General features: G+C 48.1%; 1 protein-coding gene across 5 annotated transcripts in view; it reads left to right on the top strand.

The window, feature by feature from the left end:
- Positions 1-17,803, top strand: part of PDE1C (phosphodiesterase 1C) — a 653,560-nt gene that overhangs the window by 324,701 nt on the left and 311,056 nt on the right. The window lies entirely within an intron of this gene.

Below are 17,803 nucleotides of genomic sequence, written 5' to 3'. Positions count from 1 at the left end.
AATTCTCTACAACATAGTGTCATAGAAGATACTGGCCTAAGCAGGAGGTAGATGTCTGGACTGGGCGGGAACATGTCAGGTGAGAGAGGAGTGGAGTTGAAAGGATCTTGCATGGTGCCATTCTGTAGGCAGTGTGCTAGCAGACTAGTGTGCTGAGGGGGAAGGCCTGGAGGGAATGTCCAGGATGGTCTGTGTCTCAGGCATCCTGTCTCAGACATTCAGGAAGCAGAAGGAGAAGGTTCCCTGGAAGCAGCTTCCTGATTCTGGGAACTAAGTTGATGAAGAGTATCTGTGCTGGAAACAGGATGTTGGCTCTCGGAAGAGATGAAGCAAAGGGACACAAATAGGCAGGGACTTTGAACTGTTCACGGGAAAATGGAATTCATAAAAAGTCTATTTTGTTGCAAAATGGTTTTGAAATCCATGCACAGCTTTCTTGTAATACACATTGACATGAACTTTTTGAATGACCTTGGCATTGGAGGCCCAAAGTGGGCTCTGGAGCTATGATAATAAGTGGTTGGTGCTCCCTGACCTGGGTCAAGGCTGGTGTGGTTCTACCAAAGCCACGTAACGCCCGTAGCCGTGCACTGTGACAGCCTTGGAGGGCAGACCAGTCCTAGGACAGGGAGGTTGCTGAGGGTGACACGTCTCGCACATTTTGTCCAACGGCAAGAACTGAAGAGGAAGGTGGGATTCCTTTGCACCCATGAGATTCCCCGGGAAGCAGCCCGGCCTCTGCTGAGAACACACTGTGAGAGCTGTTGGACTTCAGCCTGTCTTCCCCTCTGACAAGGGTCAGCCCCTCAGGAGAAATGCTACTGCTGTGAGGTTGCTTTCCCGCGATGGTGAGTCATCAGGCAGGCAGCAGCCAAAATGCTTTGGAGTAGCAGGACTATTTTTCTTAATGAAATAAGATGTTTCAGCAAGCATTTGTTATACATGTCCTATATATTCCAGAGGACAATTTTAGTCTATTCCCTGCCTTCCAGGTGTCTAGAGGGAAGATTGTTTTCTGTATAAATTCAGGAATTCTCCCTTATCCTCAGGGGATATCTTCCAGAACTGAAACCATAGCCAGGGTGGAACTCTCTATACCAGTATACTAAGTATTTTCTAGACCTATGATAAAGCTGAATTTATAAATTAGATACCATAACAATAATATTATAGTTTAATTATCAAATAGAACAGTGATAGCAATGTACCACAATAAAAGTTATGTGAATGTGATCTCTCTTGTTCAATGTACCTTATTGTACTGTACACATCAGTACGGATATGCTGGACGTAGCAATGACTCAATGCTGACTGCCAGGAACTGCAGCTTCAAACAGTGAAGCCATAGATGAGGGGAGCTACTGTAGTCACAGGGCATAGCAGCTGTGCAGGTCTTATCTCTGGATAGGGCTATGCACGGAGGAGGCATGTCTCAAACCACGCAGAAAGCAGAGTTGTGTCATGTGAAGGCAGCTCCAAGTAGCGTGGATGGAGGTTAGGCCAGGTTTTGGGTTTGGTTGGGAAGATGGAGAATGAGATCAAGCTGGGCAGGGTGGGTGCAGCCATCAGGGCATGGTGGGTGCAGCACCATCAGGGCACATGCTGTGCTGCATGTCTGGGGCTTTGCTCTAGGAGAACTCAGGATCCAGGGAAAGGCCTGGGGGTGGGAGCTTCAGTGTCACACTTGCACTATGAACGGAACCCAGATGCTTCTATGGAGAGATGTGGGAGTTCTTAAACGCACAAGGGATACAGGAGGGACAGCGTTTGGGGCTCTGATTCAGTTGTTCCTTTGGCAGTGTCTTGCCCGCTCTGAGGCTGCTCCCTCCTCTATGTAATGATGGCAGCATCCCCTCTTTCACAGCCACTTGGATGCTTCTCTGAAATTATATACTGAACGTATTTAGCAGTAGAGGAATCAATTACTTGACTTTGCACAGTAAAACTGCACATCCTACAGTTAAGCCAAATGTCATGTGTGTCCCTGATGTTCTTACAACAAGGTTCCCCTCTTCCCACCTTCAAGAATTGGGAGAGCTTGTGATGAAGAGGGGTGAAAGGCTGAGTTCTGAGTGGGCAGATTTGTGTGGCCATGCACTGGAGGCAGCTGGTGGGAGGCGACGGGTGTATCTCCTTCCAGCTCTGTGTTTATGGATGCCATCTTGGTAGCCTGGAACTAGTAGCGGTAGGAATATATACACCACAGGAATCAGCAAATCCCAGACATAAGAACTTTTCCGCCCCAACCCAGTTGTTCAGCATTTCCTAGCAAACTGTGGCCATGGGAGACACTTGCACAAAGCAGAGCCTGATGGGAAGGGGGCTTACCCACTGCTGCTTGAGAAGGATGAGCTCCTGTCCCACATGTTCTCAGGCCATGGTGACTCATTCAGCATTCCCTTCCATGTGGCCATGATCCGTGAGGTTGAGAAGTGAATCAGAAAATTATGCCTTCTTGTACTCCCAGAGAGAGAGAGAGAGCTACTGAGAGAGCTGTACAGAGGTCCATCGGGATCTGCCCTACCCACAGTATTTCAAAGCATCAAGGGCCTCTTGGCCTAGGCCTAACTCAAAGCACGTAGCGTTCAGCACCACACTTCGGCTGCTGGGACTTAGTAGCTGATCCTGGTTTAACTTTGATCAAGTCACTGGATGATAAAGGGGAGGCTTATGACTTCTACCTTATCTGTCACGGTTTTGATCCCTAGGATGAGACCCTTTGAAGAATGGGCCCTTTACCATGTACAAAGTCATGCTAAGGCAAGAGCCTTAGACCTGACACAAGAGTTGGCATTGACGTTTGTGGAATGAATGAGGCAGAAGTCCTAGCAAAAAGTACAACCCAGGGCTCTGAGAAGTGAGATCAGCCTTCTAAACTGCTGAGTCACATCCATGCTACTGAATCCACGGGTGTCCCCTTAGCAAGATACCGGACTGGCATCTTTGGGTAAATGTATCAGGGGCATAAATTGTAATGACCAGAGCTAGAGATGCAGTTGACATTTTGTAGCAGACAGACCAAAGGGAACTGACTCGGGGCATGCGCACAACTGGGAAGCTTCCTTTAACAGTCAGCTAGAGCAAGTGATCCGGAAGTGGGCAACTGGGGATTAATGCTCTGCCTGCCGCAAACTCTCTCCAGTGGTTTCATGATTGAAGGCAATTGGCCATTAACTGGATGGGAAAGGACCTCGCTCCTCTGAAAGGGGTCTCCCACCCTGTCCCCTAGGGCCCAGTTATTGATTCTGTGTAGTCTTTCAGGTATTCAGACTGGCTTTTCTAAGCGCATACCGTAGTAAGAAGAGGCAGCTCAGGCGATGGTCTTGTCCTGGGTTTTCCAGCATTGAAAGTGGAGAATCCTGGGACTCAGCCATGGCAGACAGCATGGTCAGCCGCCCTCAGGCAGCTCTGGTGAGAACTGGACTTTGAAATCGGGAATCTGTATGATGAGTGGGCCTTTTTTTTTGGGGGGGGGCACCGCTTACCCTCTCCAAACCGCCTTTCTCAGAAAAGTGGAGAAAAACACACTGAATTCCCAGGATGCTGTGAAGATTCACCAAGACAATACTTAGGACCACACTCAACATTGTGCTTTGCACATAGCAGATGTGTCATAAATTTTTCCTAACAAAAATTGTTTTGCTATCATCTTGGCTTTTCCATTTTTTAAATGGCAAACCCTTAAAGCAAGTCGTCAGTGGGAGATCCCTTTTGCAAAACCTCTGGTAATTTCTGCTTTCTTCTTACAGGGCTGTCTTCCTGGCTGAGCAGTAGTATCTGGAAGGGAGGCCCCGGCTCCTTCCTGATTGTGGCCAGAGCTGATGGCTCCACATTGGCATGGCAACCTCGAATGACCAGAAGTATCTCCGTTGGCTGTGAGGGAAAAGGGGGACATCTGTGGCCTCTCCTTCTTGGTGTGAGATCTGGGTGGTCTTTAGAAAGCTGTTGGAAAGCCCCCGTGCTTAGTGGCCAGGAGGGTGGCTCCAGGCACCCTGGCACCCCGGTGAGCAGGAAAGATCAGGCAGCCTTGGCCATGAAGGTGGGGGGTGTGACACAGGACATACTTTCTGCATGTTGCTTTACAGAACTCACAGTGAGAGGGAAATGCACACTTTTTAATGGACTTTTTAAGGGAGTCCTTCCTTCCTCTGTCCTCACAGGCTACATATAGTATCTGTCTTGGGAGAAAAGGGGACATTTGCAGACTGTAACACAGTGAATTATTTCCCTCGGGTTGGTTTTGAGACCCTGAGGAGGCTCTGGGGTGCTGAGCTCCCAGCTTCCTGGGTGGTGAGAGGAAAGCAGTGCATGTCAAGGTCATTGCCATCCGAGGCCCCGGAGTTTAGAGGCTTGCTCCCTCGCAGATGCAACCACCCCTGTGTTGGCTGGGATGCCAGTGTGAGAAGTATAAGCACAGGTGTTAGGAATGCTTCATTAATCTGGGGTGAGCACAGACCACACAGGGCACTTAGCAGAATTCTGCACTCTGATTTGGAAAGCCTGTCGAAAGGACTGTTCCAGAAGGAGATGCATGCTGGAGGGTTGTTATTTTGCTCTAAATACTATGTGTGTCCTTAACAGTAAGGCTGCCAGGTCAATTAAGTCCATACATTGTTTTTCTTTTTTTTTTTTTTTAAGATTTATTTGTTTGCTTGAAAATCAGAGTTATACAGAGAGAGGAGAGAGAGAGGGGGAGAGAGAAGTCTTCTATCCGCTGGTTCATTCCCCAGTTGGCTGCAATGGCTAGAGCTGCGCTGATCCAAAGCCAGGAACTTCTTCCAGGTCTCCTATGTGGGTGCAGGGGCCCAAGGACTTGGGCCATCTTCTACTGCTTTCCCAGGCCATAGCAAAGAGCTAGATCAGAAATGGAGCAGCCAGGATTTGAACCGGTGCCCATATGGGATGCCGGCACTTCAGGCAGCTGCTTTACCCACTGCATGCATTCTCTTCAACTCTGTAGCATTTAATCCCAGATCCCCTTGTTCTGCCCTCATTTGCGCACCTCATTCCAGGGAGGTGCTGTCTTTTGATTTCTTGCAGGATGCGGGGGACAAAAACTAGACAAAGGGAAGGGGATGAGTTTAAAAATGGCACCAAAGAACTACTGTGTCTTGCTTTAAAGAAGCAAGTGAGAACATTGTTGACTATGATCTCTCTTCTTCCCCTGGAGAGAAGGAAAAAAATGCTTCTGGGGCAAAAGGAAGCCAGGGGCCTGTGGTGAGGGAGTTTCCTGGGGATGTGATCTGCAGGGTTTCTGACCAGGGCCCCAGCTCTGCTACTTCCAACATGCCAGGCATTCCTCAGCAGGCTTGCAAATTCTCTTTTTGTCATGGGAAACCCTTGGGAAGGGAGTGTTGCCTGCCTGTGAAAGCTGTGCCTGGACACCCCTGAGGCCTTTCCTGCCACCTTGGCTGTGCTGTGCCATTCTAAGTCTAGGGATCCATTTGTAGTCCATCAAATGAGGGGGTGGATGCAATCCCTCTCAGTGCCCTGGGCTAGGGGTCCCCTCTCTCCTTTGTCTCCTCATTGTTTGTAAAGTGGCTTAAAGATGATTTGAAGTGGCCAGGTCAGTAATTACAAAGTCACAGTACCGTAGACACCCAAAGTTAGTCTCTGAAGCCACAAATACCTGCTGGCTTTGGGGAGGGTCACACTCTGTGGGTCATTATCAGGGTTCAGTTCAAATCCAGTTCTTACTGCATGACCTTGGAAAGTTGCTTAAATTTCAGTATGAGGATTCCATGGGCTATCATACTTGCATAAAGGGTAGAGCATGCAACGTACACACAGCAAACAGGAGCTATGATCCGCATTCCTACACCACCGCTCTTCCTGTCGTGTGTCAGTAGCAGTATTGGTGCTTGGAGAAAGCACAGAGATTGGATATGCCCTCTGGCTACCTGCCACCCAGGGTTAAATCTGCCCTTTCAGCAACAATGACGACCCTGTCCACTTGTGACCTTTTAGCGCTATATTTTGACAACTGCTCAATTACTCAGAGAGCTGAAAAATATGTCAGCCATGGGTGCCTATGCATTATTGATGGGGCAGTTCCTTTCAGCTGCATGGCAAGATCCGTGTCTGCTGGCCCCGGGAGGATTATTCTCCGTCTTGCATCCCACGGAGGCAGACCAGCACAGAGTCTGCTCCAAAAATGTTCCTTGCTTGCAAAGGTGAGAAGCATGAGTCACATCTGGTCATCCCCCTGGGTTCTTTCCTCCCAGCTTCTGCTCTGCACCATTTCACGGGTGATTAAAGACAGGCGGGCGCGCTCCACTGGAGTGAGGTCAGAGCCTCAAAACCGGTGGTGCAGAGAGGGATTTTCCTTTACTGTGCAAACACCCGGCCACGTCACAGAGCCTCGGGAGTCCTATCAATTGCAGTTGCTGCCAGCAAAGCGCCGGCTGACGGGATGTTGATTTGGCGCCATGGTTAGCAGCAGCTGGGACAAATGGGGCCTTTCGCCTCCGCGGGGCTCCCACCGGCTTGGCAAACCCAGCCTCGGAGACAAATCTGGCTCCAAATACAGCAAATGCCAGGCAAGGGGTGGGGGTGGGGGGTGGGGACTCAGCCCGGGGATGTGTGTTTCAGGCAGCGCGAAATGACGTGGCTCCAGACGGCTGCCAGCTTGCCCAGAATCATGCATTCATTTTGAAGAGCAAGCGCTGATAAGCTCTTACATTTAAGCACCTGCTTAATTGGCTTTAAAAAAAATAAAAAGAAAGAATCCAACCACTACATTTTCAGAAGTCCTTTTCCTTGAAAATTTCTGCAGCATTCAAGGAGAGATTTTGTTTCCTCCTTTTTCTCTTTAAATGGTTTATGATGATGTATGTAAAAGAGGAGTTCACGGAAAATGGAAAATGGAATTAAAAGGTAAGTTTATTTTGGTGCAAAGATTTCAAAATTCTTGCACAGTGTTTTCATAATATGCATTTCCGTGAACTTTTTGAAGACCCCCTCGTATGCGTGGATTTCAAATTTTTTTGCATCAAAATAAATTTATCTTTTAATTCTATTTTCCCTGAATCTTGGAAGTCCTCTCATAGTAGGGTCTGTTTCTAGGGCTAGAGAGTAACCATGGGAGATAGCCTATCACTGCAGTGCTAATCAGATTCATAATTAAATTGGACTATGTCAATCTCCTGCCAGTATTCTGTCATGAACACATTTTTCATTTTGATGAGGATGTTGGTTCTAAAAGCCACATTTAGTGACTCTCACCAGTGGTAGATGATCAGCCCTTGGTCAACAGATCCTTAACTTGCTTTGATTTTGATAAGGGAAGGGAGGAATTTTGAAAAAGTCATGAGTTAAAATTCCCTCTCTGACCAGCTAGTTCCAGCACATTCTTTGAGTCAGATAAATCCTGCCTACATGAGTAGGAAAGTGATCGAAAGTCCCCGGTGATGGCAGCATCCTTAGGCACCGCTTGGAGCTGGGTGAGAGGCTGGTTGGTTATTTTACTAGGTTGACTCATGGGTAGACTAGGTGTTTGGGGGAAACACCCACGTTTCAGCAGGACCCTCCGTGGCAGACGAGACCAGGTTGTGCAAAGGCTGCAGAGAGCATGAGCTCTGCGTTTTTGGAATGGGTGTAGCAGACCCTGGTGTTGACAAATGTCCTGTGTGCTGGGTGGGAGAGGGGACGCAATCATTGCAGTCGTCTGGCTCTGAAGGCTCTCCTTGCTTTGCCCACAGCGGAAGCAGAGTGGCTTCTAACAAGGGTTTAATGGACTTGATGGGCGCTCTTTTCCAGGACTCCATACTCTTTCCCTTCAATGCTTCAGTTAAAATTCCCAAGTGCTTCCTAAATCCTATTGAGGAGATTAATTTTCATTTCTTCATTTGCATTCAGCCCAGGCAGTGTGGAGCCATGGGCCACTGGGTCTGGGTGTCCACCTAGCTCCATGGAGTACTGGCTGCACAGAAACCTTTTGAGATTCTTTTGCCAAGAATTGCTTTGCATGCTAATTACATTTAAATTGTGTCCTTAAGTTTCTATTCTTCTCCATAAATCAAGTCCCACTGCCTGCTTTGAGAAGCCTGTTTATGTCTCCAAAACAGAAATATACACATCAATCAACTTCTGTGAGTCAGTGAATATGAAGGACTGTGGGCTGGGTCAAGGTGCCTTCTGAGTCTATTTTATTAGCACAGATCTGTTAAAAGCTGTGGGTGGCGGGACTCACAGGGCCATTAGTCCTGATTCTCCTGGGTCTTAAAAATCATTTGCCTTCTGAGAACCACAGGGACTCCCATAGACCTTAGGTGTGGCCGATGAGAACCACAGGGACTCCCATAGACCTTAGGTGTGGCCGATGAGAACCACAGGGACTCCCATAGACCTTAGGTGTGGCCGATGAGAACCACAGGGACTCCCATAGACCTTAGGTGTTGCCGATAAGAACCACAGGGACTCCCATAGACCTTAGGTGTGGCTGAGACGACGTTGAAAGTGCAGTGGAGATCAGTTAGCATCGCTCCTCTGCCTCATGTGCTGCATCACACAGAAGTAGCGTTGCCGTGATCTGGGGGATACAGGGATGATCGCTCTGTGTCAGATAACTGGAAGTTAACCCTTTATGTCCTGAAAGTGACTGCGCGACACTAAAGGCCTCTGTGATTGGGCTTCCGTGTGCTTCAGGTCCAGTTGAAGATTCATTTGTTTCCATGTCTCTTCTGGGCCAGGAATGACTCACTTTTGCACCACAAATGACGGAAGTCTCTCATTCCCGTCCCTGGAAGTGTAGTCGGTTGTTGGTCACTCCGATCGTGCAGTGTGTGTGTGGAGGGGGCAATGATTTCTTATCTTTGCTCTCCAGGAGACCACAGTTGAATGGATCCCTAGATGGACCCTTGGGGCTTTACCTGGGATCTCCTTGAGCTCCTCAGACCCTGCTCCCTCTTGCCACATCACTCTACCCACAACTTCCTTCCTTTCCATCGCTGAACCCAGTGAGCTCCTTCTTACCTCGGAATCTTTGTGTGCTTTCCCCTATTTTGAGAAATGTTTTCCTCCTGTTTGGTACCTGGCCAACTCCTCTTTCAGGCCCTGGTCCAGATGTCGCCTCTTCATGGAGGCCATCCTTCTCCACCAGGGTGGGTTGAAGATGGCTGAAAAGTCGGTGTTGCTCCCTCTTCCCAGCCTCAGGGAGATGTGGGGTTCATTTCTCCTCCCATTGCGTCAAGGTCAGTCCTGGGATTACTTCAGCCAACAAGCGGCTGCAGAAAGGGAAGTTGTGCCAGTCCGGGTTCAGCCTTTAAGGTTAAAGAGCGGCAGCTTCTGCCTCCTCCCTCTTGGGTCCTTGCTCTTGCACTCAGGCTGCCATGTAAAGAAACCCACACCAGTCATACGGAAAGGCCCCAGCTTTGCACCTGTCCTTGCCAAGGCGCCAGACACAGAACTGAAGTCATATTGGCTCTTCTAGCCTTCCTTGCTGGCTGACTGAAGCTACACGAGAGACCCCAGACAAGGCCCAAAGAATTGCCTATCAACCCACAGGATCAGGGGAGAGGAAAATGATGATTTTGTTTGTTTGTTTTTTAAATTTAAAGTTTTTTTTAGATTTATTTTTTCATTGGAAAGGTAGAGTACAGTGATGGGGGGAGAGGAGAGAAAGAGAGAGAGGGAGGGAGAGGGAAAGAGGGAGAAGGAGAGGAGAGAGAGGTCTTCCATCTGCTGGTTCACTCCCCAAATGGCTGCAATGGACAGAGCTGAGCTGATCTGAAGCCAGGAGGCAGGAGCTTCTTTCAAGTCTTCCATGCAGGTGCAGGGACCCAAGCAGTTGGGCCATCTTTCGCTGCTTCCCAGCCATTAGCAGAGAGCTGGATCAGAAGTGGAGTAGCTGGAACTTGAACCATTGCCCTCATGGGATGCAGGCGGCTTTGCTGGCTGTGCCACAGTGCTGGCCCAAAAATTGAAGTTTTTAAGTGACACATAAAATTGTAATCATTTATGGGCTACCATGTGATGTTTCAACACACATGTACATTCTGTAACGTGTAATCGGGGTAAACGTATCTGTGGCCTCAAACATCTATCATTTCATTATGGTGCAAACATTCAAAACTCTTTTATGTAGCTTTCTAATTTTTGGAAAAATAGACAGCACATTATCACATTATTGTTATCCCTTGTCACCCTACTGTGCAAGGGAACACCAGGGCTTCCTACTCCTGTCTAACAATAACTTAGTGTCCATTAGATGACTTTCCCCCATCCCTCTATCCTCCTGCGCTCCCCAGTGTCTGTTAACCACCCTCGTCTTCTCAGCTTCGGGAGATCGGCTTTTCCAAGATTGCACGTGTGAGTGGGATCACAGGACATTTGTCTCCTCCACTTGGCTTGCTTCAATTACCGCTATGACCTCAGTTCCAGCCCGCTCTTGTGGATGCCGAGGTTTGGTCCTTCTAGGGCTGAGTAGTATTCCCCTGTGTCTAGTGCTGCATTTTCTCTGCCCATCCGTGGATACACTCTTAGGTGGTTTCCATTTCCTGGCTGTTGTAAATGGTGCTGCAGGAGACGTGGAAGTGCAGATAGCTCTTGGGAAGTCCGATTTACTTTCTCTTGGACACATACTGAATAGTGGGATGTCTGGATCACATGACAGTTCTAGTTTTACTTTTTTGAGGAGCTTCCGTCTTGTTTCCCACATAGCTGCAGGAATTTGTATTCCCACCAGCAGTGTGCCAGCCTGCCCCTTTGGCCATACCCTCACCAGCCCGTGCTACCTTTTATATGCAGTTGATCTCATGGAAGTGACGTGGTATCTCATTTGTTTTTGATTTGCATTTCCCTAATGATGAGTGATGTTGAACTTTTTTTATGAACCTGGCTAATAGTTATTTTAAGTCAATAAATGTTGCAGATGGTTTGTTATTTACCGATAGGCAGCCGAAATGCCACCCTATCTATGAATAGGTCCCGTCTCTGTTGTTATTTGTACTGCACTGTTTATTTTCTTTATGACACTTGCTGCCATTTACAGTGGTGTCTCTGTTGTTTTACAATCTGCCTAGTATCTGTTTCCCCAGATTAAAGCTCCGTGGTATACAGAATGGAGAATTTTTATTCAACATTGCATACCCAGTATAACAGAGTATGTAGTACAACGTAGGCACTCAGCAAGTGTTTGTTGAATGAATGAAACACTCCAGTTCGTATTTGTGAGATCTTTTAGTCTCCAGTACAGAGATAAGTCTACTTCTGGTGGCCTGCCTTCTTTCCCCTTCCCTCCCCTTCCCTCCCCTTCCCTCCCCTTCCCTCCCCTCCCCTCCCCTCCCCTCCCCTCCCCTCCCCTTCCCTCCTCTCATCTTTCTTTTGTCTTTCTTTTGTCTTAGCGAGATCTTCCATCTGCTGGTTTACTGCCTAAATGGTCTCAACAGCCAGGGCTTGGCCAGGCCAAAGGTGGGAGCCAGGAGCTTCCTCCGAGTCTCCCACGTGGGTGCAGGGGGCCAAGCACTTGGGATGTCCTCCACTGCTTTCGCAGGCACATTAGCAGGGAGCTGGATCAGAAGTGGAGCAGCCAGGAGTTGAACTGGTGCCCATACAGGATGTGGGTATTGCAGGTGGTGACTTAATCTGTCATGGCACAACACCAGCTGCTTCTGGTGGCCTTTCAAAAACAATTTTGAAAACCTGATTTTGAATCCTTCTTTGCAACAGCTAACTACCTGCTCAACAAATTTTAATGCTTTCCTATTGGTAACAGCATAGAAAGCCTAAGCTTTAACGTAGTAGTCCAGACCTCCCTTAGTCTGTATAAGAAACCTTTGACCAATGTGCCTTTCTTGACCCCTGTACACCTATCACAACAGGTTCGTTGTTGTCGCCTGTGTCACCTGCCCTGCACATTTCCACTTTCCTGGAGCTTCTGCTCTTCTCTGGTACTGTCCATTCCCCAAGAGACCCCTTTCCTTCAGGAAGCCTTGGCCAGTGGCCTCTTCTTTTAGTGGGTATTTCTTCTGCTATGAGGAAACCATTGCACTGAATCCTCAGCTGGAAGCAAAAGCTATTCTTGAGTGCTGGGGAAATACTTTGGAGACAGTAGAGCACTGGGTTGGAAGTTCTAGTTCATGGCTTCTGGTCCCAGTTCTGCCACCAGCTTGTGCAGTCACTTAACTGGGTTGGGCTGTTCATTCCTTACCAGAAGAATTAGGAGCTTGGGTAAGGGGATCGCTAAGATCCCTCTCAGCTCTGAGGTTTCCCATATTCAAATGTGCTTTACAGCAACAGGAAGAACAATTTGCTGATTTATGTGCATTTGGGGCAGAATGTGGCTGACTGAAGCATCAGCAGTTATATGAACAGAAATTCCAATTTCCACAGGATAGCCAAGTGAATTCTGCTGGCATGGGGTGTGTTCCGAGAGGCAGAGTGACCACAGGGCCAAGAGTCGGAGAGCCTGTGTTGTCATCCTGCCCCAGCTGGGGGGTGACAGAGCAGCCCGTGGCAAGCTGGTGCAGCTCTTAGACCTCAGCCACCTCCTTTCTAACCTGGGAATAAATAATAATAATAATAATAATAGTTTCATTCACCACAGGGTGGTTTTGAGGGAATCATGTTTGTAATATGGCAGTGCATTGATAAATCATTATCAAAAAGCTTTGATTACTATAAAATAATAAAGTTTCCTTCTTTATCTTGAGTGCTCTGCCCACCTCAAGGTTCTCTACAGTGTTCCATTTCACTTCCCCTCATGTTCTGTTGAGTGGATGAGCTAGAGGAGGAACTGCTATTTTATTTTTATTTATTTTGTATTATGAGAGAGAGAGAGAATGAGAATGAAGTAGCTCCCATCCGACAGTGCACCCCTTAAATGCCGACAATAGCTGAGGTTGGGCCAGGCTGAAGCCAGAAACTAGGAACTTGATCTAGGTTCTGTCAGGTGGGTGGCAGGGGCCCGCCTACTTGAGCCATTGCCTGTTATCATAGGGTATGCATTAAGCAGGAAGCTAGAGTCAGGAGCCTGAACCAGGACTTGAGTCCAGGAACTCCAGCTGCGCTACAGGTCTTTACCGGCACTTAACCACTGTGCCAAATGTCCATCCCAACTTCTATTTTATGAGAGTCTCCGTTGTTCAAGAAACTAGCCATGCAATGTTTAGCTGCTTACAACAACACATCACAGGGGTAATTGTGTCAATCAGAATTCTTTTTGCTATCAGTGACACAAATCTGACTAGTTTGACTGAAAAGAAAATTAGGAGACGGGGCATTTTTTGTCTCATGTAACTTAAAAGTTCCTGGGTAACTTTGACTTCAGGCATAACACAATCAAGGAGCTCAAAAGAATGTTTCTCATTATTCCCCTTTGTCTTTCTAGTTCTGTTCTCTGTGTTGGTGTCATTTTTGTAGTGTATTCTTTCCTGGGGTAGATAGGATAACCCCAGAGCCAAGAAAACTTTAAGTTTGATAGCTTGTTGTGACAATGAAAACAATAGACCTTTTTTATTCTGGTAACCACATCAGATGCCCCATGAGGAGCACATGTGGGACCTGTCAGCCCCTGGACCAGTCGCTGTGCTCCGAGGTGTGGAAAGCATGGCTCTGGTTGGCCAGCCTAGCTGTGTCTATTATAATCACATTTTGCCTGGTGAGGTCCGAGATGAGTTTTACTGCAGTTTTCTTGGGCCAAAGCAAAGCTTGGTTGGTTAGCCTGGGGTAGGCTTTGTCTTTCAAATCAGAATATGTAAGCAGTAGAAAGGGATCCAGAGGTGACTGGGACCAGCTCAGCCGAGGCCAGAGAAAAGAAGGGTCTGGTCCTAGAGGCCCCCTGATGAATCAGTGCCACTCCTCAGCCTTCCCTTGGTCTGTGCTTCCGCTGGTGAAAGACTTACATGAGCTCTCCTATGAGGGCAGTTGCCAGAGAGAGGGGCAAACACTGACGGCCGCGTTGGCCTGCCCTGGCCTGGCACTCCATGCTTTCTCCTCTCCCCTCTTCTCTTTCTCACTTCTCTGTGCCACTTCCTGGGTTGAGGAGCTACTGCGCAGAGCCCCATGTCAGATAGGACTTTGACTGGAGGGGGACTTAACCAGTCCACTGCCTCTTCCTTTACCTTTTTTTTTTTTAATTATTTTTAAAAATTTTTTAGTGAAGGGGGTCCTGGGACACAGACTCCTCCAAATCACAAAATTGACAGAGGAGACATCAGTAGGAAAAGTTATATGACAAAGAGGCCCCTTGCTCGCCCAAGAGGGAAGGCAGTGAGCGAGAGAGCCTCCGTAGACAGTGCCTGGTGCTACTCCCCACTTCCTAAACATGCCTGCAGAGTGTTCCTGTCAACAGTTCTCTTGGTGATGTCGCTGCTGTGTCGTGAAAAATGAATCCAGGGCTCTGTGGAGGTCAAAGCAAGCAGTCATTATCTTGCAGCTGGGAGATGAGTGTTGGCGGGAGACAGGGCTTTGCTTTTTTTGGCTTTGTTTTCTTTGCTCCTTTGAGGAGCCTGTTTGTATTTACCAGCTGACTTCCTCTTATGGGGCTCTGGTTATCATTTGCCCCGTGGTTGTTCCATGCTCCCTGGGGAAGTTGCATAGAGAGCGGACCTCAGTGCACCATGTGTTAGTATCTAAGAACAGTGCGTACCTTCCATGTGTGCCCATGCCTGCTGCCACACCCAGGGTACCCTCCACGTGTGCCCAGGCCTCCTGCTGCTTAGAACCACCCAGGGCTCCTTAACATCTGTAGGGGAGCCCAAGCTTCTTGCATGACCATAAGTGTCTGGCTCACCCTTTCAGCATTTTCCCCTACTGTCCCTCGCCAGACACTCAGAATCATGCCACACAGGACTGTTGATGGATTGCTGAGCACTGGGCCCCTTCTCCTGTTTCTGGACGCCTTTGCATGCAGTGGCCTCTTCCTGCCTGCCTTTATGACCCACTTTGAACGTCACAGCCACTTTCTAGCCTTCCTGATCCCCCCACAGTACTCTCGGCTACTTCACCTGTGCCGCAGTGGCTCACTCTAGTGTCTACATTTCATCTATTGTGTGTCTTCCTGGAGGTGGTATAGCCAAGGGAAAAGCATAAGCTTTGCCTTCTGGTCTGGGTTTTATGAGCTGTCTTTGCAAAAGCATTCAACTACTGGGAGCCTCTTTGGTCTTCACACATAGATGGACAAAGGGAAACCCACACTCAGATGTTTTGCTGAAGAGGAAATGAACCAGCCTGTGATGTGCGCAGCGTGGATCTTGGCATATGATAGCTCTCAACAACTGGTAGTGGTGGTGGTTACGGTGACTGTGATTCTTAGTGAATCATGAAGTCTGAGAGATGAGCCCGACTCCTACTCCCTTGCTGAGTAGCCCTCCGGCTTCTCTGGAACTCTGCCTGTGATGTGGAGTGCACTTTCCTTCTCATCTTTTGTTATATTTCATGTAGACAGTCCAGAGTTACCATGAGTACATTTGGGGGTACTGTTGGACTGTCAGTTGTGTGTGTATGCCTGTCCTGTCCATACTTGAGTAATCTTCAGCCCCGTGCTGTTTCCTAGAGTGTTACTCTTGAGGCTGGGTTGGAAAGTCACCATGGAAGTGAACTTCAAAGCAAGCCTAGGAGTGACATTGAGATTTCTTAGACTCTGTGTTCCTGGGTTGATTAGCAGAGGTGAACCCTGGCCCTGAGAACTAACAACCTTGTCCTCGGGCAGCCACAGCCACTCTATCTTCACTTTTTGAGACCGAAGTATGCAGTGGAGTTCCTTAATTTATCTGAAATAAAATGTTCTGTTACTTCAAAAATTTGAAAATCTCTAAACTAGATTATCTTTCAGGCCCCTTTCTGCCCTCAAAAACTATTATGGCTGTAAAATAAAACAAAGTTTTATATGTATATTTCCACAACCTTCTTTTTTAAAAGATTTATTTATTTATATTTATTGAAAAGCAGAGAGAGAGAGAGAGGGAGGGAGAGAGAGAGAGAGATTGATTGATTTTTCCTCCATTGGTTCACTCTCAAAATAGCTGTCAGTGGCTAAGGCTGTGCCTGCCTGAAGCCAGCAGCTTCTTCTGAGTCTCCTGCATGGGCACAGGGGCCCAAGCATTTGGGCCATCTTCTACTGCTTTCCTGGGCACAATAGCAGGGAGCTGGATCATAAGTGGAGCAGCTGGGTCTTGAGCCAGTGCCCATGTGGGATGCCAGCGTTGCAGGTGAAGGCTTAACTTGCTATGCCATTATGCCGGCCCCTCCCCAACATTCTAATACATGCTTAGTTTTAAAGAAATTTTTGACAATGAAATGAAATCTTGTTTCAGAAACTGTTTTAAAGATTTTTTTTTGCCTTTCCCATCTGATTTGCATAGTTGTAGTTAAAGTTCCTTACTCCTCAAAAAAAAAAAAAAAAAAAAGTGTTTCTCTTGACTCGATGAAAATCACATTGAGGCCCGGAAGAAGTCGGAGGCCGGCATGGGCAGGAAGGCGAGCAGCGCTGTTCACCGTCTCCACCTGTCCTGCTGTCCTGCAGTCCTGGGAGGAGCCATGACTTACAGTGTGCATTCGGCAGCAGTCACTGCTCCTCACAGCACTTCCTTTCTTCAAAGAGTCATCAAGGTAGTCGAGCCACAGAAAATCATTTTGTTGAGGGAATGTGGTGAGGAGCACAAGTTTAAGGATTTTATTTATTTATTTGAGAGGTAGAGACAGAGAGGTCTTCAATCCACTGGTTCACTCCCCAAATGGCTGCAATGGCTGGAACCATGCTGATCCGGAGCCAGGAGCTTCTTCCGGGTCTCCCACGTGGGTGCAGGGCCCCAAGGACTTGGGCCATCCTCTACTGCATTCTCAGGCCATATCAGAGTGCTGGATCGGAAGTGGACCAGCTGGGACTAGAACCAGCACCCATATGGGATGCTGGCGCTTCAGGCCAGGGCTTCAACCAGCTGTGCCACAGCGTTGGCCCCTGATGGGCACAAGTTTCCATATGATAAGGTAATGGGCCCTAACTCAAACTCTGTTCTTCTCCAGTTCGGTTCTCTTTCTAGAAGGGAGCCTCTGGGTGCATTGGTTTTCTTGTGGCTACCTCATAGAGTTGTTTTGGGTATTACATGTGCATAGAATGCTTAGGACTGTGCTGAGGCCACAGGGAGTTTCCAGCACGTTTGTTCATACAGTGTTGATCACTACCACATGTCTGTGTTCTGACAGCAGGATGTCCGAGGTTCACACTGGAGGGAGTGCCTCACATGGGGACCAGGCTCCTGTCTTCCATCCCTAAAACAAATTGCTAAAATGCTTTCTTCTTTTAATACCGCATCCCCCAGGTCACTGTTCCCCATAACTGGTTTGAGTCGGGTAAATAAACTCCACCTTAGTATATTAGCAGCTTGCTGCTGTCTTTGCCTAGTGCACTAGTCAACATTTTGGAACTTAACTAAAAGGCTGGAGCGAAGCTTCTTGGGGAGAAAAGAGTGTCCTTTGGTGTGTAGTGTGTAGCTTTGCAGTTTGGGGTCAGGCAGCCTGTGAATTGGGCATCTAATGAGGCTGCCCTGGTGGAGCAGGGGTGGAGGAGTGAGGACACCAGGAGCCAGGAAGCAGAGAGAGAAACTAGGCAGAATTTGGCTTAAATAAGCAAGCCTCTCTCAAGAACTGTCTCCTGTGTGTGGGACCACAGTGACCTAAAGATCCCCCCCACCAGGCACCCCTCTCATAATTCGATGAAGTCTCCAGCGAGGAGCCATCAACCCTTCCCATGAAGACCTCAGAGTTCAAACGTCTGTGTGTTTGGGGAGCCAGGTCCTGTGAGTCCCTGACCTCTGGTGAAGATGTACACGTGGCCAGGAAACCTGGCAGGGGCTAGACTGAATGG

This window comes from Oryctolagus cuniculus, chromosome 16 (genome assembly GCF_051225735.1).
Source record: "Oryctolagus cuniculus isolate XC-2025 breed Fujian yellow rabbit chromosome 16, ASM5122573v1, whole genome shotgun sequence".
In the NCBI taxonomy this organism is placed as follows: domain Eukaryota; kingdom Metazoa; phylum Chordata; class Mammalia; order Lagomorpha; family Leporidae; genus Oryctolagus; species Oryctolagus cuniculus.
This window is presented reverse-complemented; position numbering and strand designations above follow the sequence as displayed.